The following is a 23,805-nucleotide window of genomic DNA, read 5'->3' as shown; positions in this document are numbered from 1 at the left end:
ATGAAATCTCAAGGCTAATATGGAAAAAAATGTAACAGAAAAAATATGCGTTTGTGGGGGAAAGAGGAGGAGCGGGAAGTGTAATTGATAGACAGGGTCTGGACAAAGGGAGAATCCTGAAGTATGCTGAAAAATAACATCCTCTCTTGTTCCCATAGCTTAGTGATGTGATTCATGGATTTTTGGGGATTGGTTTCGTGTATGTGAGACTCAAAAAAAAAATGCTTGCTTTTTATTACTTTTGAGAAAACAAACCACTTGCCCATTTTGGGTTTGTTAGAGTCAGTGTTTGGGGGTGGGGAGGTTGGACTTTTGGTATCAGCCCTGATCACTGGGTGGAAAAGGGTGGAAAGAGGAGAGGAATCCGGCCCAGGCTAGAGATTCTGATCCTGTCTGACCCAGTTTGCTTTGTTTCCTTCCAACACATCCTCTGTCTCTTCCTGTGTCTGTCCCCTCCTTCTTCTTCTCTTCCCCCTGTACCAGCAAGGATTACTTCCTAAGATCTCAGTGAAGAAGGGCTTGCCTTTGATTCAAAACCTGGTATCTTTGTTAGTGAGGGCCAGACATTTCTTCTAGCTTGGGAAAATACTCTTTGACCCAGTTCATAGGTATTCTGTTTAGAGAAATCTGTGGCTGGAAGAGACTGTAGGAATGCTCTAGACCACTTCCTTCCTTTTACAGATGGAGAAACTGAGGTCCAGAGAGGAGACATGACTGTTCAGCCTCACACATTCAGGTGGAATTTAGGTTTCCTGATTCTCCAGTTCAATCAGAACTCTTCCTATTCAGCCTGACAGAAATGTTGTGGTTTAATAACTGTGTGAGGTGGTGTAAGGCTTTATTTTTTGTATTAATTGAAGCCTTGAGTCTTCTACTTGTCTCCCATAAATTCCTACCTATAAATTGTAGTGAGTACTGTCTTTGACCTTCTCTCCTATGTTCTCTCTTCTCTTCCTCCTCCCTCCCATTTAACTTCCCATTAAAAGTATCCATTTAGCCTGGGGATCTGGTAGCAAACTTTGTTGTTCTTCATTTTCATGCATTCCAGTCATAGTGACCTAGTTATAATCCTTGTTGCAGATGGGGGAACCCAGGAAGCATGGAGGGAGACCTTTTAAAAAAATTCTACAATGTACCCAAGATTGGTTTGTTTACATTTGTTCATTTATGTGGCAAATATTTATTAAGCACCTTCTGTATGCATCTGCTGACTGTCAGAAAGATACAGATTTAATATAAAACATTCTGTTTGCCTTCAGTGGAACTGAGAGTCCAGTAGGGAAATGAGGGTCAGAACAGATAGCTATAATTCACAAAGTTACAAAGCAAGATTTACAATACAAGATTCTTTGAGGGTAAGATGAAGATGGGGTGAAGGGGAAGGAGGGATCAGGAAAGGCTTTGTCCAGAACGTTGGGTTGACATCAGTCATCAACAGGCAAAGAAGGAAAGGACTGTTTAGGCTCTCAGCCAAGGCAGAACACAGTGCAAGTTGGTAGATCAGAGAGAGGGTAGTCCAGTTTGACTGGGGGCCTAGAGTCCAGGAGAGGAGTAATGTGAGAAAACTAGAAAGTAAGTTGGCAGTTTATTGAGGGCAGACAGGAATCTGAACTTTACTTGACAAGCAATAGGACTTATCAAGCAACAAATATCCGGAAAATTAGAATGGACAAAATAAAAGCCAGTGACTTCATAGGGCAATTAAAAAAATATTAAAACCAAATTCAAAAATATAAGCAATAGGAACCACTAAAGATTTTTAGAAAATTTATTATAATTATTATTTTTTTATCACTGAAGATTTTTGAGCATAGATGACCAGAATTAGATGTAAAAAAGATTTTTTTTTTTCTGGTACTGATACGGATAGATTAGAGCTGGTAGGGCAGATGATCTATCTATTGAGGGTCTTTTGTAGTAGGCTTGTTAGGAATAGAGGACTTGTGCTAGTCTGATGAGAATAGAAAGAATCAGAAAGGGTGAGTACCAAATGGTGTTGAAGAGGTGGAATCATTAGGATGGGGATAGCTAATTGGATATGAGATGAAGGAGAAAAAAGTTAAATATAGCCCCAAAGTTTCAAACAAATGAAGATTGAGTGAATTTTGCTGTTATAGGAAGAAAAGTTGAAGCTATGATCTCTGAATGAATGAATTCTGGGGCACATTGTGGTTTAGATGGTAGATAGACATATGAAGATGTCAGTTAGAGATGATGGTGTGGTATAAGAGAATAAGTCAGAACTGGAGTTAGATATGATAATATTGATAAGCCAGAACCAGAGTTAGAGATTTAGGAATCATTTAGCATTTCAAATTCACCACAGTAAATATATCCACTTGGATGGAGAGGAAGAAAAAAGCACCAAGAACTAACCTTGGGATCATCTCTGTTTGTCTTTCTCTGCTTCTCTTTCTCCCTTCTTTTTCTTCCTCTTTCTTTTTCCCTCTCTCCCTTTCCCACCTTCTCTCTTCCTCCCTCTTACTCACTTTTTCTCCCTCTGTCTTGTCTTTCTCTCTCTCTCTCTGTGAGAAGATTATTAAAGTAGGAGGAAAACAAGGAAAGTGTGGGGATGAATAGCAATGGCAAATGCTTCAGAGAAATAAAGGATGATGAGAACTGAAACAAGGTCATTGAGTTTGGTGGCCAGAAGTTAACCATTGAAAAAGCTGTTTCGATGAACTGAAGCCACAGATGAGTTGAGAGAATGGAAAGTGAGGAAGTGGAAGCCCTTAATAGTGACAGCTTTTTCCAATGAATTTAGTATCTGAGGTGAGAGGGAGAGGCGGAATGGTAGCTCGAAAAGGCTGGAAGAGCCATGGGAAGTTATTTTTATATCTGGGAAGACATGATTGGAGAGACATAAAGGATCTGGTTGAAAAGGAGAGATTGGAAATGATCTGGGATACCTCTGTAATAATATTAATGATAACAAACATTTATATAATCACTTTAAAGCTTACAGAGCATTTAGAAATATTATCTTAGGTCTTCATGAAAAGTCTGGGAGGGAAGTGCTATTATATCTTCCCTTTATAGATGAGGAAACTGAGGAAGACAAAGGTTAAGTTAAGAATAAGTGTCTTTAAGTTGGATTTGAGTCTTCCTGATTCTAAATCTATACACTGCTCCTAATTTCTTTTAATAGCTTTTGACTGATTATTGCCAAAGGAAGGTGAGTTAGTAGTCATAGCTCTTATAATCAACAAATATTTAAGTGCCTACTTTATCCTAGATGCAAGAGTGATAAGAAAAAAATGAAACCATTCCTGCCCCCACTTAGCTTATATGATGTCACAAGAGAATGTACATATAATAATATAAAAGACAAAACTGTGTAAAAGATAAATGCAAGGTAATTTGGGTGGGGGTAAATTGGGGGAGGAAAGGGGCTTTAGGAGCTGGGAGCTCAGGAAAGGATTTATGTAGAAAGTGAAAGATGACCTGAGTTTTCGAAGCATCAAGGGACGTCTAAGAGGCAAAGGTGAGGAGGGAGTGAATTCCAGCCATGAGGAATAGCTGATATAAAGATGGAGAGAAATGGAGAATGTCCTGGGGAGAATGCCCTAGTTGTAAAGAACAGCAAGAAAGCTAGTTTGACTGGATTGTAAAGTCCTGGGAAGTTGATCCATGTATAATTATCATGGAAAGATAAGTTGAGGCTAGGTTGTGAAGGTTTGTAGATCCTAAACAGTGGAATTTATATTTGATCCTAGAAGTAATAAGGAACCTTTGAAGTTTATTGAGAAGGGGAATTTGGTTTTAGTTTTAAGAAAGGAGGAAGTATTTTATCTGATTTATCAGTTAACTTTATAGGTTATCCTATTTTCATCAGTGAGAAGGAAGTTTTGGGGAGCTTTGGTGTTATACCCCAAGATTATCTAAGTTAGTGTAATATCTATTTCAAGGGCCCCTCCTAAGGGACCAATAGAAGCTGTTATGGTCTCTTTAAGAGTTACAGTTCTAAGTACTTCTCCCTGTGGAATGAGGGAGAATGTGTGTGAGTTTAACTTTTGATTTGTGAGGAGCTATGAGGAGTTTGGAGAAGACAGAAAGAAGGTGAAGAAAAACTTCTTTGGAGAGATGTTTTAATTAATTAATTATTTTTTATATTTAACAATGGTATAGCTTTAATTAATTTTTTTAATTAAAACTTTTCAGCCTTCACTTTTAGAAAATCTTGTGTCCTAATTTCCCCCCCTCTCTTTCCCCCTTTCCCTCCCCTTGATGCCAAATGATCCAATATATGTTTTAACTTATTTTAGTGAAGAAACATTGTATTGAGAATTTGATGGAGAGATTCTATCTTTAGAGGTACTATACTATTGATATAAGCTAAAAGATTGTTTTTTATTCAAGATTGGAAAGAAGTTGGAAAGAAAGAAAAAGCTGAAGAGGCTTTTTTTTTTTTTAATAGCTTTTTATTTACAAGATATATGCATGGGTAATTTTTCAGTGTTGACAGTTGCAAAACCTTCTGTTCCAATTTTCCCCCTCCTTCCCCCCATCCCCACCCCCACCCCCACCCCTAGATGGCAGGTTGACCAATACATTTCCTCCCCCCCCCCCCCCAGGCTGGGGTTAAGTGACTTGCCCAGGGTCACACATCTAGGAAGTGTTAAGTGTCTGAGATCAAATTTGAACTCAGGTCCTCCTGAATTCAGGGCAGGTGCTCTATCCACTGCGCCACCTAGCTGCCCCCCAATACATGTTAAATATGTTAAAGTATAAGTTAAATACAATATATGTATACATGTCCATACAGTTATTTTGCTTCATAAAAAGAATCAGACTTTGAAATAGTGTACAATTAACCTGTGAAGGAAATAAAAAATGCAGGCGGACAAAAATAGAGGGATTGGGAATTCTATGTAGTGGTTCACAGTCATCTTCCAGAGTTCTTTTGCTGAGTGTAGCTGGTTCTGTTCATTACTGCTCCATTGGAACTGATTTGGTTCATCTCATTGTTGAAGAGGACCACATCCATCAGAATTGATCATCATATAATAATGTTGTTGATCTCCTGGTCCTGCTCATTTCACTCAGCATCAGTTCATGTAAGTCTCTCCAGGCCTTTCTGAAATCATCCTGCTGGTCATTTCTTACAGAACAGAAATATTCCATAATATTCATATATCACAATTTATTCAGCCATTGTCCAATTGATGGGCATCCACTCAGTTTCCAATTTCTGGCCACTACAAAGAGGGCTGTGGAGAGGCTTTTCTTGATAGAACTGTTTTAATCTTAATTTGTCAAAAAGGATGAAGAAAATTCTTGAGAAGACCTTAGTTCATTGAATGAATTAAATGTTGAGACTGTGTTTTCAAAGAAAGAAGACACCCACAGTTACAGTGAAGATGTAAAGTAACTGACTATGAACTTTCTACGTAAAACATTTGTCTGTATAATTATTTATCTTTGTGTAATTATTCATGACATTGTTAATTAATTGCTTATTCAGTAATTTTAATATTTAATTTAATTTTTAAATAGTATCTTATTTTTCCAAATACCTGTAAAAATAGTTTTCACTATTCATTTTTGTAAAACTTTTTTGTGTTTCAAATTTTTCTCCCTCTTTCCCTTTCTTCCTCCCCAAGACATCAAGGAATCTGATATAGGTTAAATATGTGCAATCCTTTTAAACATATTTCCATATTTTTCATATTGTGCAAGGAAAATCAGACCAAAAGGGGGGGAAAAAAAACAAAAGGGAGATAAAAAAAACCAAAAAAGTGAAAATACTTTGCTCTGATCCACATTCAGTCTCCACAATTATCTCTTTGAATGTGATTGGCTTTTTCCATCCAATGTCTGTTGGAATTGTCTTGAATCACTGAATTGTTGAGAAAAGCCAAGTCCGGCACAGATGATCATGATGTTATCTTGTTGTAATTGTGTTAATACTTAATTTTAAGAGATTAAGGAGGGGCAGCTAGGTGGCCCAGTGAATAGAGCACCAGCCCTGAATTCAGGAGGACCTGAGTTCAAATCTGATCTCAGACACTTAACACTTCCTAGTTGTGTGACCCTGGGCAAGTCACTTAACCCCAGCCTGGGGGAGGGGGGAAGAAGAAGAGATTAAGGGATTTAGTACATAGGAAAAATGTTTAAGAGGGAAGGTTTGTATCACCCTAGAACTCAGAATAATAAAATGAAATATGGAATGAGTGAAATACCATATTTAGGGGTAACTTATAATTGAAGTTGGTTATGTGACTTTTTATAACCTTGTTACATGTTCAGCTTATTGAGTCCTTATATCTGGTATTTTTATCCCCTCCCTTCCTTTTCCATGGGTAAATTATATATTTATTGATTACTTTAGCCATGTAAATTGTAAATGTAAATTTGTTAGCACTAACTTAAAAACAGTGATTATTATATTAATGTATGTTATATTGTTTCTGAACTTGAACTTAGAATAGTTGCCTAATTTTAGGAGTAAACTTAGAAAAAGTATAGTGGATTGGGGGGACTGCACAGTGATTCCTAATAAAGTTAGGTCTGGGGAGTCATTTTATCCATTGAAAAATGCCAGACATGTTAACAATGGGAAACAATACCTGTTTATAGACTCTCTTACAAAGAGGAGTTAGTCAAGAATGTTGACTGGAATGGAATGGAAAAGGGGATCAGAAAAAGTTTTTGAGTAAGAAAAGAAGAGCTCACCTGTTGATATAGGGGAGATTATGAGTGTACGATATATCCTTGCAAAGGATTCCCAGAAGGGAGAAACAATGCTGACTAATATTAGAACATTCTCTCATGTGTAGAGAAGTACAATAAAAGAATCCTTAAGTGGATTTGAAGACAAATGTTTATAAAGATTTTTATGGGGAAATGGACAGATTGTGGTTTGTAAGACTGAAGAAGAGAACAAAGGTCAAAATAGCTTGAAGCAAGACCACCATCAACAGAGTACAAATGAAGAAATAGAATTATCTTCTGTTATGACTCTGAGCTTGAATGGCCATCTAAATGATAAATATACTTGAAAAGAAATTCGGCATATATGACAAGTTAAATTCCAAAGAATCAGCATTGGAAAATGAAGATAGCCAAGGATAGAGGTTATCTAGTAGTAGAATGATGTAATCATCAGATCACAACAGTTTTATCCAAGGACACCCACATGATACAGCAGAAATGGTTTGTGTTACAAATGTGGGCTAGGTGATCATAAAATATGTCAGATATAATTGAGAAGAGAATTTTTTGATCAGTGGAAGTTGATGTCGCAGAAAACCAATGTTGGAAATAAGTCATGGTATTAGGTCCTAGTTATCAAGTATTGAAGAAAGGTGAAAAAATTTTGCTGAAAGACTTTGGCAATCAGAGTATGCTGAGGATCTTTGGAATAAAAACTAAGCAGACTTTTCATAATTATATAGAAAAATTCTATTGTAAGATGCCTCCTTTGAAGAAGGAATTGAAAAGTGAAGTAGAATAGAGGCTCTGTGAATAAAAGAAATGAGACATCATCTGCTTGATACAAAAGAACTATTAAAAGGTGCTAAAAAAGAAACTGCTACATTGAAGTAGCAACTTGAATGTTGAAGCCCAAACTTTATTATATTAGCATAGAGAAATGCTGAGAAAGTAGTTTCTTAGAAAAAGCCCAATAACTTTGGTTAAATTGAGATATTACATTTTTCACCATGGTCAAAAACTTTTCAATCCCCTAAAAATCATTTTGGGATATATGAATTCTTCATCAATATTAAACACAACATATAGATATATAGATATCATGACTTGACAAACTTTTAAATAAATGCAGCACTAGCAACAGTAAAAATAAAAATAATTAAGTAACAATATACATAACGCATTAAAAGTACAAAAAATTACACAATTCAACAGTGAATCACAAATCATTCTATAAGTAGAAGAATGAATCCTTCTGCTTATAGGTTGTATTATTCTAATTCTGTTTTGATCTATTGATTTTTCTATATCTGTAAGTATTGGCACATAGTAGATATTTTTCTACTTTCAAATTTATCTGAATTATTGAACTGTTATTAATGGTATTTGGAAAGTACTCTGATCATTTAAAATACTTTACTTTTACTTTTTCTTTAAGAAGTTGAATTGTGGTTGTTCTTTTCTGAAATGATAGTACTTCTGTGTTGGGAGAGGTTAGGATGGACTTCTTTAGATTTTTTTTCAGAAGGCTTTTTCTCTTGAAAGAGGGAAACAGTGATTTTGCCAGTAATCCCAATTTCCTCTGCATCTGGTCTTCACTCAGGTCTATTCACTAAATGACCTAACCCAATGTTCACCTTCTTCGTCTCCTAGAGTTTTTGCTCTTTCTTCCCTCCAACCCATTCCCCAATTTTACTTTGAGAATGCCTTATAAAAATTCAGTGGACATTTAAACAGAATTTAGTGTACTTTGATATTATTTGATCATAGTCTTAGGGGACATAGAAGTTGTTCCTGCGGGTTTTTTTTTTTTTTTTTTTTTTTTTTTTTTTTTAATTTTTTTTATTCTTTCTTCCCTGGTTAAATTTTGTTTTCTCGAGCAGTTCTCCCCCCCCCCCCCCCTTAATTATTTGTATTTCCTCAGTAGGTCCCAGCCTCCCATATTGGCTTAGGAGACAAAAATATATAGTGACCTCAAGTACCTTGAACTGGCCAGTAGAATTCTTTTTCTCTTCCCTTCCATAAAGAGACCCACAGATGTAAAGGGACGTGTCCTAGATTACCCAGGCAGCCAAGGCCCAGAACCCAGATGAAAGAGACAGACAGACAGACAGAGATAGACAGGACAGAAGCTCTTTGAGGGCAGAGAATGTTTTATTTTGGTTTATTATATAGCTTGTGGCTACCAAATTGCCTTACATCTAATTGGAACAGAGTTGCTTAATATGTACTGGTTAAAGTGACTTCAAATCCAGTTCCCTTTTGAGCAAACCATTTAGCCTGACATGGTGTACAAACAAGATTGCTTTAGCAGTGAAATGTAGAATGAATCAGAGGGGATTTGATGAGTCTGATAGAAGATATGACTCTTCCGAACTCTGCTGTGTTGCAGTTGAAATAGCTCAGTCTTTTGGCCAAAGGATGTAGTTGTGCAGCTTACTGTTGTTGACCTGCTTTTCTTTCCTTCCTTTTTATTTCAACAAATGCATATTAAGAACTTACACTATGTGTACTGGGTCTCCAAAGGCAAAAATGAAACTGCCTCTGCTTTTACTACTGTACATCATCTCCTACCCTTCCCAGAAAACTATGCCCTATAAAAAAGAATTTTAAAAAGGGGAGGGGGGCAAAGTCAACAAAACTTAACCAACAAAGTCTGCTTTATACAAAAAGCTTTGTTGCTTCTCTTTGTTCCCTGATGTTTAGTGTCTCAGTCAATCATTTTTTTGGTTGAGCCAGTATACAACTCTAGGCCCCAGTGTCTCCCTTTTACCCCCATCTATTAAGTTCATTTTTGAATTACAACTAGGTGGTTTAGTGAATAGAGTATTGGGCCCAGAGTCAGAAACACCCGAGTTCAAATTTGGTCTTAAATATTAAACTAGCTGTGTGACCCTGGACAAGTGGCAGTGATATGTAGAATGGATCAGAGGGGAATTGATGAGTCTGATAGAAGACATGACTTTTCCTAACTCTTGTTTTCTTTAATCCACCGGAGAAGGAAATGGCAAATCACTCCAGTATCCTTGCCAAGAAAACCTCATGGACAGTATTGACGGTTCTGTGGTCCCACAGGTCATAGAGTTGGATGCAACTGAACAACATTGAATTGTAGAATGATTAGTTAGGGCTCCAGCTCCCAAATCTAGACTTCTTAGTCATCCAAGACCTTTTATAACCTGTCTGTAATGCAGTTTCCCATTACTTCCCCCATCTCACCTGAGACAAGTTCATTTTGTTCATTTAACTTGCTTTGCTCTCGCATCTTTTAGTTAGCACTGCTGGTCCTAATTCCTGGCACTTTTCCCAGACCCCACCTGTTGAAATACTATCCATCTTTAAAACCCTATTTTTATTGCCGATTCTCTTCATGAAGCCTCTCCTGACCATTCTTTCCCCAAATTAGTTGTTTGATCTCTGGGGTCCTTTCTACCTCTAAATTCAAGGATCCTAGAACTTCTGGGATGCTAGAAAAGGACTAGGATTGTATACTATAGCTTGGCGAGGACTTGCTGGAGGTGTCATACATTAGAACTGTATTCATATATTTGAAAGACCGTCAAATGGAAGAGGGATGTAAATAGGAGAGCACATAAATAAAAGATATATATGTTGTGTATATGTGTGTGTGTGCTATGAGGAATAAAATATATTTCATTTTCTGCTTTCTGGAACCTTTCTACTTTTTTTAGTTTGATCTTGGTTCTGCTTATACTCTATATCAGTTTCTACAAATCTTGCCATGTTTCTCTGAATTCTTGATTTTCATCATTTCATACTCCATAATATCTCATTAAATTCATTGCTGTAGTTTTTTTCTTCAAACTGTTTGTATTCTGCTATAATTTTGATTCCAGCTTTTTGTTATCGTTGTTGCTACTACAAAGCCTTAAATTGCCATGAATTATTGGTAAATGTTGGGTCTTTGCTTTGGTCTTTGACTTTCTGTGGGGAATATGCCCAGGAGTGGGATGGCTAGGTCAAAGAGTATGAAATACTTAGTCATTTTAATTGCAAAATGTCCAAGTTGAAACCCAGAACAGTTGGACTACTTCAAAGTTCCAAGCCCATGGTATTAAGTTTTCCTGCCTTTTTGTAACTGTTCCAATTTTGATTGTTTTCATCTTTTGTCATCTTAGAATATGAGGTGAAATTTCAGAGTTTAATGAGATTTTGAAAAAGTCTTTATTTTGAAATTGACAAACATCAACATATGTGGACATTTCTTTGTACAAAGAACAGGGAAAATGGATTGTATATGACACTGCAAATCTGTATGACATAAAATTGGTTTCCCTTTAATATATATTAAATTTGATCTGGTAGTTCCAACATGTCCCCGCTTTGTTTTTCTGAATTTCCTTCTGATCTTTTTACATTTTAAAAATTGTCCTCCCTCTCTTCCCCAAAATCCCTCTTATTATGATAAATAAGCATTAAAGAACCGGGTGAAAATACATATTCATCCTGTATTTTCAATCCATCATTTCTGACAAAGGATGAGATGCGTGCTTTTATCATCAGTCCCCTGGAGATGTGATTGGTCATTGCATTCAGTTTTGAATTCTTAGACTTTTGCATTTATTTTATCTTATAGTACATTGTATAGTCATTGTATAAATAGTTCTTTTAGTTCTGCTCATTTTGCTTTTCATCAATTCATACAAGTTCTTCCAAGCAGAGCTATTTTGTTTTGACTTAAAGAAAAAAAATCCAATGACTTACGGATTTGGAGCACATTTTTGTGTAGTGATTGATAACTCTCAAATTATTTTTTTTGAAAGCTATTCATATTTTTTGACCTCTTCTACAATGGAGAATGCTTTATTTTTGAATTTGTCTTAGAATATTTACTTATATGTATATATATGTAAGTTCCATGAGTACAAGAATCTTGAATTATTCATCTTCACATGGCTTGAAGTGTCTAACAAAATGACTTTAATAGAATAGGTTCTTCAATGTCTATAATGAGTCTCATAAGTTTTTTTCCTCTCGGATTTCAACCCAGTCTAAGAATAATAAGAATAAGAATTGGACTTCCAATTATGGAGGACTTGAAATTCTTGGGTGACTTGGGGACTGTTGTTTTTATTAAAGGATGTAGCTTGTGGGCCTGCTATCTGGGCTGTGGTGTTGGTGCCTTTACTTGGTATTCTGCACAGGTGGCCTTTGTTGGAAACATTCCTGGAATGCTGGTTCTTACCCAGAATCTTCCTGTTTGACCAGCTCTGCTTCCCTCCTTCCCACTCAGAGCTCCCTCCCTATCCCTTACTTTTCTTGGCTTTTCTTTTTTTTGAATTTCCTCTGGGTTAGTCTATTTCCTGGTGGCTACTGTTCTTTTGCTGTATTTGAGAGCTTTGGTTAGGGCTTACTCTTGGCTGTTCCCCTCCTGCCGAGATGATGGGGGCTGGCAGATGATGAGAGATTTTGAAAGTTGGCTTGTGTTGTAGGGCTTGCCTGGAGAATCCTTGGAGGGCAGGAAGGAATTTGAGCAGTGGTCATGCTTTTGTATTTGTGAAATGTCTTACAGTTGCATTTTGACAAAATTTCCCCAGGTTTTAGTTAATTTCTAGACCTTTTCCCCTCACATGATATTTTTTACTGTTCATACCTTGGAAGATGCCTGTGCCAGAAAAAAGAGCTTTATGTTTTATAGTGGAAATAATGGATGAATTGGTGTCAGAAAGTCTGGGTTCAAATTGCCTCCTTAAAACTTACTAACAGCTCACTTAATTACTCTGTCTTGGTTTCCTCATCTATCAGATGGGGACAATAACATTTGCACAGTTTCACTTAACAGGGTCATCATGAGTAAAGCTCTTCATAAAACTTAAAAATGCTAAATAGACATAAATAGTTGTAACTAGGAGATCTGGGATGTGATCTTCAACTTATGAATAATTTTACCTCTATGCAGATTGCTGTTAGACACTGGTGGGAAATGGGGAATAGATTAAATCATATGTGTTCTTGTACCTCATGAAGCTTATGGTTCAGTGTTGGGTAACTAACTGCAACAAGTGAATGAGAGGTGCAAACCAAATGTGCTTTGAGGCTTGAGAAAGGAAAAATAATTTCCACCAGTAGAAATCAGATATAGTTTCATGAAAGAGGTAACATTTGAATTGGGTTTTGAAGGATGGGATAGGGTTTCAGATTGCACAGGAAAGTTGTTTATACTCTCTCTGCCCATTTCCCCATCTGTAAAATGGGACTAGTAAACCATACACTATTAGAACTAGAAGCTGCCTTTAGAGATTAGGTCAGAACATCTTAAACTTTTTCTACTTCAGACTCTTTTTCATCAGAAATTTTTATATAAGTACAAATCAAATATTTACTGATAACAAATCATAATTTTGCAACCATTTTGCAACCCCCATATTCAGTTACATCACTCCATGTGGGGTCATAATCCACAGTTTAAGAAATTTTGGATTAGGTAGACCAACCCTTAACCAAGAAGCATTTCTTAAGTATAGATTATGTGTAAGACACTATGTTGGGTAAGGAAAATTTAAAGATGAAAGAAAAAACAATACATAACCCAGAAGAGCTTATGGCCAACTATGTGATATAACATGTTTACAAATAAATATATAAATTATACATCATTATTTAAAGAAATGCTTTTCCCTGCACTAATGGGATATATGTATGTATAAGTACTTCCTGTAGGAGTTGTTATCTGAGCTGCATCTTGAAGGGAACCAGGGATTCTAAGGGATAGAGGCAAGGAGGAGTTCATTTTATTCTTAGGAAACAGCCTGTATCAAATTCCATAAAGATGGAATTTGAAACACCAAATTCTGGAAACGACAAGCAAGCCAGTTTGGTTGGAATATAGAATGCATGAAGAGGGGTAATGGGAATCAAGCCAGGAAAAAGTCGTCTTAATAATTTTCAGAAATGGCAACCTTAAGTAATTTTGTTTTATTTTAGAGGCAATAAGGAAACCACAGAAAATTTTTCTTTTTGGGAGTGTCATAGTCATACTTGTGATTTAGGAATATTATTTTGGCAGTTATGTGGAGAATGGATTAGAGGGAGGGAGACTGGAATTGGACAGTCCAGAGAATCTTAAGACCTTGAGGTCATAATAACACTTTAAACTCTAAAATGACGTGTGAAAATAAAAGTAGATGAAAAAGAAGCCTGTTGAAGATACTAGAGCTTCCTTCTGGGAGTAAGTGCTATATTAAGTGTGTTCCCTATTTACCTTGCCTAGGAAATCATGTTTCAGTTTAGAATATCTCGTGATGACTAGGAACTCTGATGCTGTTCTGCTGAAATGTAGATACTTGGGTATTGCTTTCAAATTCTACATCTCCTACTTAGTCATGGGACAGAGGGAGCATTTCTTTTAGAGACACAGATGGATGATTTCTCTAGTATTCTGGGAATAATGAATGTGGTGTAGTGGAAGGAGTGCTGGAGAACTGGAATCCAGCCCTGGCTCTTCCAGTAACTGGTTGTGACCTTAGCCAAGCCACTTGACTTCTGGGTTTCAATTTTCTCATCAGTAAAACAAAAGGTTGTGTCTAGATTGTGTTTAAGGCCCCTTTCTGTTCTAAAATACTATGTCTCCTATAACTATGTGGCACATTGGTAGTTGGCTCTGTGTGGGACCCCACAATTCTTGGCTCTCAGCATTGTACTTGGTCTGGAATGGCCTCCTGCTTTCTGCTGGACTTATCTCCTGCATCTGAGAAAGAGAAGAAGTGGGTCAATATGTTGGCATTTTCTCTCTGCAGATCAAAGCCAGGATCTTCTAAACCAGCCTGTTGGTTCTCCAAGTCAGGTCATTCTAGTTCACTTGAAACCACAGCCTGGTTTGCCTGAGGATTTTAACCCTTTCGATTCCATCTAGTTTATTGATCTAGCAGGGGCTGCCTGTCTCTGGACCAGAACTCCTAAATGTTTTAGGCAGATGGTGAAAGTCTCTGCTGGCCTGTTCTCTTTTTTCTTGCTGCCAGGCCCAAAATGATGATGATGATGATAATGATAAGATTAACTCAACTTTGATAGCTGATGATTAGAGCTTTAAAGTTGATTTTATGTTCATTATCTTACTTGATGAGGTTGAGGTGAGTACCATCAGTATCATTATCTCCATTTTCAGAGGCGTTCAAAGAGGTTGCTGTTTGCTTCTGGTTAGACAGCTGGTAGAGAGGGAGAATTGGAACCCAGATTTCTACTGATATCAAATCTAGCTGTCTTTCTCTTATGCTAGATTGATTTTTAATCTGTTTTTTCTATAGTACTTTAAGGTAGTAATCATATCAGTTAACTAGTCTTTACTATGTACCAGGCACTGTGCTAAGTACTTTACAACCATTTGCTCCTTGCTCTACTAAGTAGGTGCTATTTAAATTATCCCTTTTTTGTAAATGAGGAAATGGAGGCATAGGGGTGAAGTGTCATGCTAGAGTCACACAGGTAAGAAAAGATTAGTTTGAACTCTGATCTTCCTGGATCCATGCCCAGCACTCTATCCACTTCCCCATCTAGCTTCTCTCTAAAGTCTACAAATAACTTTCATTCTGAAACCCTTATGAGATTAGCATTATTAGTATACTTGGGAACTTTTTTCTCCTAACCCCTTTGGTTAAGTTCCACATGTGGGTATTGCAGGAGATAGATTAATTGTAGGGAGAATGCTTTAAAGAGTTATCTTTATAGATTTGGTAAAAAATAATAAAAAAATAAAACCCCAATACTCAATACTTTCTAAGAGCCAATTTGCAACTTTTAGAATTCTTATAGACTATACTTCCATGACCCATGACTTCAGGTTCATTAACCTCTGACCCAAGCCCAACCCTCAGAAAGTGGATTGTCACAGATGTGACAGATTGATCCCTAATAAAAATTTTATTGCTCTTTGGGTTCTGGACTTCAGACATCTTCACAGGATGACCTGATACATATGACTTCTTAGAAACATAAGTTAGGATGCCAGGGATCCAAATCACAGGCCCAGGGAATGGACAGAATCTAGACTTACACATTCTCCTTCCCTTTGAATTGATCTGCTCTCACACCTGGCTCACAAGCTCCCTATCGTTTTTTTCTCCCTGAAGAAATCAAACTGGATGACCTTCTGGTTCTAAATGGACGATTCTAGAAAAGTTGAAATTACAATAGCAGGAATATTTGAGTATAAAATTGAGTGGCAGAAAAAGCTCTCTTCTCTACTTTGTTTCTATTTTTTGGCTTTGAGTAGCTCTATTCTTGGAAATAGATTGGCAGATAGCTTAGAGCTATTGGTCATGGCAATGGCTTCCTTCCTTCCCTTCCCATCCTTTATTGCCTCCTTACCCCTCCTACACTATCCCCCCAGCTGAACTGTGCTGCTTTTAAAAATTTGGTAACAGGCACTTATGAGGTGGTGACAAATCAATGCAATTTCAAAGATAAGGGTGTATAAAGTGCAAGACATAGCCTCTGCCCTTCAGTTTGCAATCCAGTCACTTATTTATATGGACATGCTGACTGCCTCCAGTTAGGTTAAGTTCCATTGTAAAGTGAAAATTTCAAAAGCATTTTTCAAGTATTTCCACAATTATCATATTGCACAAGAAAAATCAGATCAAAAAGAAAACCATGAGAAAAAAATAAAAAGCAACAAAACAAACAACAGAAAAGTGAGATTACTATGTTGTGATCCACATGGTCTCCATCGTCCTCTCTCTGGATGCAGATGGCTCTCTCTATCACAAGTCATTGGAATTTGCCTGAATCATTTCATTATCAAAAAGAGCCACGATGACAAAGAAGTCTAGTTGCCTTTTCCAGGTCTTGCCAGTATTTGATGTTGTCATCAATATCTTTTCCTCCCTTCCCCTTTCTGCTCCCTACTCTCCGATAACTCCTTATTTCAGTGGGATATATATCTAAGACCTAGCCTGTGGCCTAAGAGTCTGGGGACTCATATCCCTTCCCTTCCACAAACTTTCTGGAGACCTCAGTCATTTATCTTCAGGCTTCAGGATCCCTTTCTATACTATGAAGTAGTTACATCCTATTTTTGGAGTTCTCTTTCACAGGCAGGGCTGAGCAGTTTGACAAAATGGCAGCATTGATGCTGTTGTATTATACACATAAAAAATGAAAATAAGTGGTTGACTCTGGGCCTATTTATTTTACAGCGGCATAAGCTCGCCTGAAGGTCAGGCAGGCCTGGGGAGTGCTGGGAATCGGGACCTTTGGGTTCCTGGAGTGTAGCATGGACAACAGGAAGTCAGTGGACATTCTCTTGTTGAGGGTGTAACTAATTTGTGAGTTTGAACTAGCTTTGATTTCTGGTTTCTTTTTCCTGTTCCTACCTTTCAGTCTTGCTTTTTTGGGGGGGAAAGGTTGGAGAGTGGGGGATCTTTCCTTGGGCAGTCAGAATCTTCCCTTGTCGCCAGTTGCCTCTTGCTCCAGAAATGAGCTTCTCATTGTCCTTCCACTTCGGAGGAGTTTTTGGAAAATGTCACTTTCTCTTTCTCCCACCCTCTCCAGTAGTGTGGGTAGGAGACCTGAGAGCTGGCTATTGTTTTGGACTGGGGGGTGTATGGAGTGAAGAAGGAGGGTAAGATGGAGAGGGAGGGAAGAATTTAAAGACGGCATCAGCTGCTTTCTTTCTGAGTGCTGTTTGATTTTAATTTTTCCTTTTTGAGCCAACACATCAAACAAATGTCAGCAATGCAGACTTGTTGCCAGAATGAGAGTCCCTCCCACTCCCCTTCCCCCTCCTCCTTTCCTCTGCCTTCTCTTCTTCTTTCCCTTGACTACCAAATAAAGTATGAATTTCTGAATCTGGTGTTCAAAGTCTTCCACAGGCTGGCTCCAGCCTTCCTTTCCAGCCCCATTGTACTCACTTGCAAGTTCTCCACATTCCATTCAGACCAATCAATATATTCTCCATTCCTTGTCCCTTTCTGTTCTCTCTTATCTCTGTGTCTTTGTTCTTTTCACTCTCCTCTTCAAAAAAACCCCACACACCCAAAATAAACAAAACAAAGCAAAAATGCATCTGTATGTTGAAGTATTGGAGTCCTTCCTTTCCTTTGAGTCCCTGCTTAGCTGCCATTTTTTTCCCCATGAAGCCTTCTTTATCACTTAAGTTCATGCACTGCTTTTAAAAGTAAGCTTTTCCTTTGCACATTTCTTGGATTTCTCCTTTGAATTCGTCTTTTTTCTTGTATTGATGTTCTCCCTCATATCCTAATTTGCACACTATCTTAATCAGCAAGCATATACCAGACACAGTGCTAAGTCCTCGGGATGCAAAGAAAGGTAAAAAAGTATCTCTACCTTCAAAGAACTCACCATCAAATGAGAGAGTGGACATATAAGCAACTGTGTACAAGCAAGATGAATTGGAGTTAATCTCAGCTTTAAGGGGAACAAGAAAAAGGCTTCTTGTAGAAGGTGGGATTTTTAGCTGAGAATTGAAGGGGCAATTAGGTGGTACTGTGTGCTGGACCTGGACTCAGGAAGATTGAGCTCAAATCTAGCTTCAGTTTGCCTCAGTTTCCTTTTCCCTTAAATGAACTGGAGAAGGAAATGGCAAACTACTCCAGTATCTGCCAAGAAAACCCAAGTGAGGTCATGGAGAGTTATACACAACCAAAATGACTGGAAAACCAGAAGGGAGAAACCACATGGTGTTAGGGAATGGAGTATCTTGTGGGGAGGAATAGCAAGGAGGAATTATTGTTGCTGGATAATAGTCTGTGGCCGGAGTAAAGTATACAGAGACTGGAAAGGTGGATCAAGGCCAGATTATGAGGGACTTTAAAGCCAAACACAACACTTCACATTTGATCCTAAAGATAATAGGGAACCATTGGAGATTATTGAATAGTGAAGTGACATGATCAGTTCTGCCCTTAAGGAAGATAACTTTGATAGCTAAGGATGGACAAACCAGAATGATAGATTTCTTTTTCTTTTCTTTTTCTTTTGCCACCAAAATGGCCACTTTTATTAAGCTCAGCAACTGTTTTAAAATGAAAATTTCAGTGATAAGACAAGCACATTTAAAGCATAGGAAATTTAACCCAAATACATTCAAATGCTTATATTATACATTTACATTTTTATGAAATATATGAAAATCTATGTATTATCCTTTGTTTTGGTAATTTTACATAATCAGCACTAATTATGCCTCTTTTTTTTTTTTTTTTTTTTTTTTTTTTTTTTTTTTTTTTTTTTTTTGCTTTTCTCATTTTTTTAATTAAAGTTTTTTATTTATTTATTTTTGCTGAGGCAATTGAGGTTAAGTGACTTGCCCAGAGTCACATAACTAGGAAGTGTCTGAGATCACATTTGAACTCAGGTCCTCCTGACTTCAAGGTTGGTTCTCTCTGCACTATGCTACCTAGCTGCTCTTAAAGGTTTTTTGTTTTCAAAATTTGCATGGATAATTTTTCAACACTGATCCTTGCATAGCCTTGTGTTCCAAATTTTCCCCTTCTTCCCCTCCTTCCCCCAACCCTTCCCCCTACTCTTCCCTAGGTGGCAAATAATCCAATATATGTTAAACTATGTTAAATTCAGTATATGTATACATATTTATACAGTTATCTGCTGCACAAGAAAAATCAAATCAGAAAGTGAAAAAATGAGAAAGAAAATAAAATGCAAGCAAACAACAATAAAAAGAGTAAAAGTGTTATGTTGTGATCCACACTCAGTTAGTTCCTACAGTCCTCTCTCTGGGTGAAGATGTATGCCTATTTTCTAAATGCCATTTTATATATAATCATTTGACAATTAGAACAGTTTCCCCTCTGAAATAGAATAAATTCTGTTAAATGATAAATTTATTTTATAAATTGTATTTTTGTATTCTCTGCTTAGTATATTGAATTTGGCATCAGAGCAATAATTTTCTCTCTCAACTTAAATTGCTATTTAGGAGAATTTAATATTAAGTTCAGGGATTTTTTTTGGGGGGGGCCCATATTATATTGTCGTATACCTCGTATAGAACATAATAAGCACTTAATAAATACTTGCTATTTGATTGCCTTGCTGGACTTATAAAAATGATAATGATAACTATGATAATAATTAGTATTTATATAGTGCTTTGAAGTCTTCAAAGCACTTATATGCTAACTCATTTATTAAGAGCTTACTTTGTGACAGATTCTATGGTAAGTGATGGACATTTAGATACAAGCAAAAGAGGTAGTCTCTAAAGCTGGAGAGGAGTGACATAGGTGGGCAGCATGGTTTAGAATTAACAGGGAAGCTGCCTTCTGGAAGACTCCAGAGTTTATCATTATGGAGAAGGAAAATGACTATGGGCAGACAGCAAGATGTGAAACTGGTTAGAAAGAGCCTTAATAAGTAATAGTCAATACTTGCCATCTAGGGGAGGGCGTGGGGGAAGAGGGGAAAATTGGAACACAGGGTTTTGCAAGGGCTATTGTTGAAGACCTGTCTACATATATTTTTTGAAAAATAAAAAGCTTTAATTAAAAAATAATAATAATAGGAGACAACTCTGTGAAAAAAAGTGACCTAGATTATAAACTGGGAGAAAATTCCTATGATTGGAAGAAAAATTTCCCTAAATGCTTGTAACTCACTGGGTATAGGTCCATGATTTTCCCTATTCACTGAGATGTGTTGAAGTTTCTTTTTCATATAGACCATTGAGATCCTGGAGTCAGGATAATTAGGTCTTGCTCTGCCAGATGTGCCTGTCATTAGCCTATGACTTTTTTTTTTTTTGAGAATCATGTAGAATTAACTTGCTCGGGGTCACATAGTAAGTGTTAAGTGTCTGAGCCTGGATTTGAACTCAGGTCCTCCTCTCTCCAGAGCCAGTGCCCTCTACTGTGCCATCTAGCTGACTCAAGTCTGTTTCTTCATCAGTAAAATGAGGATGATGAACTTTCCTTTGCCTATTTACTAGGCTTGTTGTCAGGATTAAGTGAGATATTATTTGGAAAAGTCCTTTAGAAACTGTAAAGTCCTATGATCCTTAAAAATTGCGTGACAATGATTTTCTTATTAACAACAAATTGGTCTATAGGAATCTAACCACACTCTTTGTTCCAGCTCTGAATTAGAATAATAATAAAAATATCTAACAATATTGCACTTTAAAAACTTTTCATTTTTGAACATATTTAATCTATATCAGGTTGCTTGGTTTCTGGAGGAGGAGGAAGAAGGTGAGATGAGGAAGGGAAGGGGAAAAATTTGGAGCACAAAGTCTTAGAAAACTAAATGTTGATCTGATGGACTTGGCTCTTTTCAATAATGAGGTGATTTAGGCCAATTCCAATAGTCTTGTGATAGAGAGCCATCTGCAGCCAGAGGATATGGGGACTGAATGTAGATCACAACATAGTATTTTCACTTTTTTGTTGTTTGAGTCCGTTTTTTTCCTTATTTTTTTTTCCCTTTTTGATCTAATTTTTCTTGTGCAGTAAGAATGTGGAAATGTTTAGAAGAATTGCATGTGTTTAACCTTTATTAGATTACTTGCTGTCTAGGGGAGGAGGTGAGAGGAAGGGAGGGAGAAAAATTTGAAACTCAAGGTTTTGCAAGGGTCATGTTAAATTATTTCTGCATGTGTTTTGAAAATAAAAAAAACTATTAACAAAAACAACAACAACAACAACTCCTAAATGTTGAAATCTACCTTTACATGTATTTGGAAAATATTATTGAGGAAAAAGAAAATTTTCCATTTATGACCTATGTTTATTTATTATTATTACAATAATTATTACAATTATTACAATTACAAATATTACAATATTAAAATGTTATTACAATAATCCTGTGAAGTAGGTATTATTATCCCAGTTTTACAGATGAGGAGAGCGGGGAGAGTGGGGGTCTTTGACACCAAGTAAGTGACTTGCTTCTAAGTGTAAGGGGAAGATTTTGAATTCTGGTTTCATTCAAATGGCATTCATTATAAGTCTGCTATATAGGCCCTGGGGATATAGCAACTACATGAAGTAGGGTCTACCTTCAGAGAATTTAAATTCTCCTGGGGAAGAAGCCTCGGTGTTTAAGAATAGACAAAATAAATACAAAGTAATTAGAAGAATCAGTAAAGGCTTCATAAGGTAATGAATAAAGAGGGAATTATGTCCCAGGTATGGATAATGTTACATGCTTTATTGTTCAGTCATTTCTATCCTGTCTGATTCTTGGTGACCCTATTTGGGGTTTTCTTGGCAAAGATACAGAAGTGATTTGTTATTTTCTTCTTCAGCTCATTTGACAAGTGAGGAAACTGAGGCACATAAGATTAAGTGACTTGCTCAAGACTACACAACTAGTAAGTGTCTGAGGCCAGATTTGAACTTGGGAAGATGAGTTTTCTTGTCACTTTATCTACATGAGGAGCAATAAGAAGGCAGTTTTGGCTGCATTGTGGAATGTGTGAAGGGCAGTAATATATTATGCGGTTGGAAAGATAGTGAAAATAAAGTAAATTACAAGGGAATTTCAGTGGGGGCCTCTGGGTTTCTTGGAAATTTCTTAAAAATCATAGAATAGAGAGCATTTGTGTTATACATAATCCTGGTGATCACTATAAGCATCATCTATGTGAAGACTTTTCCTAACTCTCTATTTATTAATATCCTCCTGCTCCCAGGATTACTTCATTTATTTTGTGTACATGTTGCATATAGTTTTGTATAGTTATCTATTTAAATTCCTTGAGGACATTTTTTTCCTCCTTGCTTTTGTGACTCAGTGCCTATATAATAAGTGCTTAATATAAATACCTGCTTTATTTGATTAGCAATTGGGAATGTGAATGAAGGAATGGATTTGAGAACCATTTGTCTGGGAAATTTCCATAGGGATTTTTTGAAAATAAAATTTGTATTGATATTTTCTCTTTCTTATATCACCATAGTTATTCCACATATTCCTTCCTTTCTTCCTCCCAGAGTGGATTCCCTGTGACAAATAATCCTTTTTAAAGATGGGGAAAAAAGTGAGCTCAACTCACAAACACATTATAAAAGTATGAAAACATAATTTTGTATGTAAAATTTAAGGACCTCCCACCTTCACAAAGGAGTAGATTGAGTATGATTTTCCATAGTTCTTATTTGGGTCTGAATAATCTATATCAGTGGTCCTCAAAGTTTTTAAATCGGGGGTCAGTTCACTGTCCCTCAGACTGTTGGAGGCCGGACTATAGTAAAAACAAAAACTCACACTCTGTCTCTGTCCCTCAGCCCATTTGCTATAATCTGGCAGGCCGCAGTTTGAGAACCCCTGATCTATATGTTTTTCTTTACATTTACTTTTTTTTTTTTTTTTTGAGGCAGTCAGGATTAAGTGACTTGCCTAGAGTCAGGTCCTCCCAACTTCAGGCCCTGTATTCAGGCAGTGTGTAACCTAACTGCCCTTGTTACGTTTAATTTTGATTTTTGTGTGTGTGTGTGTGTTTCTATAAGGTTTTTAATTTGGCAAAGCTCTTTATGCATATAATCTCATTTGGCCTTCTTCATAGCCCTGTGAAAGAGATACCACAAATTTTGCTTTTCCCATTTTGTAGATGAAGAAGCTTACATTCAGAGAAGTTCAATAACTTGCCTATGGTCACACACACCTCTTAGAATTCTTAGTGGGCCTCTGAGCATCCTTTCAGCTCTAGTCTTCTAGAACAGAGGCAGGATTGAAACTCAGGTTTCTCCAGGCTCCCAAACCTATACTCTGTTCTTCCATAATGGATGAATACAACTCTGAATGGTTGGTTGGAGATAAGATGAAAGAATTAGAGGTTTCGGAGATGACTGTGAGATTCCAGGGTCATATGGGCCTTCCTACTTGAGAGAAGCTAGGAATTTGGAGGTCTGAGTGATAGCTCTGGGGCTTGAGACTTCATGATGTACTGGTATTTTGGTTGGATTTTGGATCTATACATGTCCTTTCTTCCTTTCACCACCAACAGCATTCCTCTGGCTTGGTGTGGAACAGTGCATGTGCAAGTTTTCTTGGTTTGGTTTGGTTTGATTTTAAACTTTGCTGTCTTCTCCAGAAAAAGTCCAAGCCCCAGGATAATTGGCCCCATCTGCTCTTCAAGGCGGCTCTATTCTGGTGTCAGTTTTTTCTGAGTTTAACTTTTCCTCTAGAACTTGGTTTTTACTTTTTGTCTCT

The 23,805-nt window shown here is 36.9% G+C and overlaps 1 protein-coding gene and 1 long non-coding RNA gene across 2 annotated transcripts in view; both read left to right on the top strand.

The window, feature by feature from the left end:
• Positions 1 to 23,805, top strand: part of MPRIP (myosin phosphatase Rho interacting protein) — a 213,525-nt gene that overhangs the window by 2,063 nt on the left and 187,657 nt on the right.
• Positions 102 to 21,924, top strand: LOC141550692 (uncharacterized). The gene is made up of 3 exons (XR_012484666.1): positions 102 to 121; positions 18,893 to 19,005; positions 21,899 to 21,924. It is a non-coding gene; the product is annotated as an uncharacterized LOC141550692 (long non-coding RNA).

The sequence above is a fragment of the Sminthopsis crassicaudata genome, chromosome 1 (genome assembly GCF_048593235.1).
Source record: "Sminthopsis crassicaudata isolate SCR6 chromosome 1, ASM4859323v1, whole genome shotgun sequence".
NCBI lineage: Eukaryota > Metazoa > Chordata > Mammalia > Dasyuromorphia > Dasyuridae > Sminthopsis > Sminthopsis crassicaudata.
The sequence above is the reverse complement of the archived record's forward strand: the minus strand, read 5'-3'. Positions and strand labels throughout refer to the sequence as shown.